Genomic DNA, 1,383 nt, shown 5'->3' on the forward strand with positions numbered 1-1,383 from the left:
ATGATCTGGGGAGTCGGACTGCTTGCTCTTTGGCCCTGACAGTCTCCCTTCATGAGGTTTGTCAGGCACAGAACAAGGCAGCATTCCTTCCTCTTACAAGCAGGTAAAGAGGGGACTGTGGAAAGAGGCAACCCTCCAATCCCCTGTGCTAGTAATGGCTCTCTTCAAAATGCTCCTTGTTCAGCCTCACCTTGTTGAAGGTGGACAGTTTGGAAAAAGGGTGACTAATAAAACAGCAAGGCTGGGGTTTGCTGCTGTTTTCAGAGCTTGCTATGAAAGAACAGAACCCATTTGTAAGGATTTTGAGCAACTGGATGATGGTCCTGCTCCAGGGCTGGATTATTTATTACAGAAGGAAAAATTCCCTATAGAAAGGAAGAGAATATTTGTTAGCAGAGTTGGGATGGTGAGACATCTACCACATGCAAACACCTGCAGCACACAACTTGCTTAAGCCAGAAGGGTCCAAGGGCTGCAGCAGGAGCAAGACAAACAAGGTTCAGGATCTGTTCCTGGCTCTTGCACAGGCTGGCTTGGAGACCTTGGCCAAGTCCCTTCTCTTCCTTGTGTTCCTGTTTGTAATAGGACAAGGGGAGTCTGTGGCTTTTGTGAAATGCTGTAGGAGCAAAAATAGGATTGTGATGAGGACAGTGACCAGCTGCTTGAAATGAATAGAGCCTTTGTGTGTGTGTGGGGGGGTGGTGTTCTTCTTTCTCCATTTTAGCTCCCAGTTATCTGTGCTTCCTCAGGGATTTGAGATGGGTCAGCAGTTGATCAAATGGCAGAACTGCCTGTCTCCTGTAGCTTACGTGCCATTGAGCGTTACCTGGATTTTAAATCCATTGCAAGGCCTTTGTCTCTGGCTTGGCAGCTCCATCCCCTTTTGGCTACTGAGGCAGGAGCCAACCCGTCCTGGTGGGGCAAGGATGTGCGAGGCTGCTGTGGGATGCACGGCTCTGCAGAAGAGCCTGGAGGTCACCAAACTGTTACCAGCGGCTGTTGGCAACTGCCGCCGGGTGCCGTGTTCCTGCGATTATAAACCTTTCGCTGCTCTGTGCTGGTGGCTGCTCGTGCTCAGGGGCTTGCTCCGCTCAGGCCTATTGGGTCGTTAGTCCATTGCAATGTGGGTGGTTGTGTAGCTGAGACTCCTGCAGTGATTCTGAGTGCTCAAGGGTTGTTTAGGGGTGTTTGAGGACAAACCCCACCAGAACCCTGGCAAAACGATTCCTGGTTGGCTAGATTGGAAAAAGAGTAAGACCAAAAACCTGCTTGGAAAATAATATTCTGCTTCACTCAGTTTGTTCTGTGGTGGAGACCAGTTTTGTAGCTGTGGACCACTTGGAGCTCCATGCTGTGCCGTGCTGTTCCGCAGGGCCAGCTTCT

The sequence above is a fragment of the Nestor notabilis genome, unplaced genomic scaffold (assembly GCF_000696875.1).
Source record: "Nestor notabilis isolate BGI_N333 unplaced genomic scaffold, ASM69687v1 scaffold27453, whole genome shotgun sequence".
NCBI classification, from domain to species: domain Eukaryota; kingdom Metazoa; phylum Chordata; class Aves; order Psittaciformes; family Psittacidae; genus Nestor; species Nestor notabilis.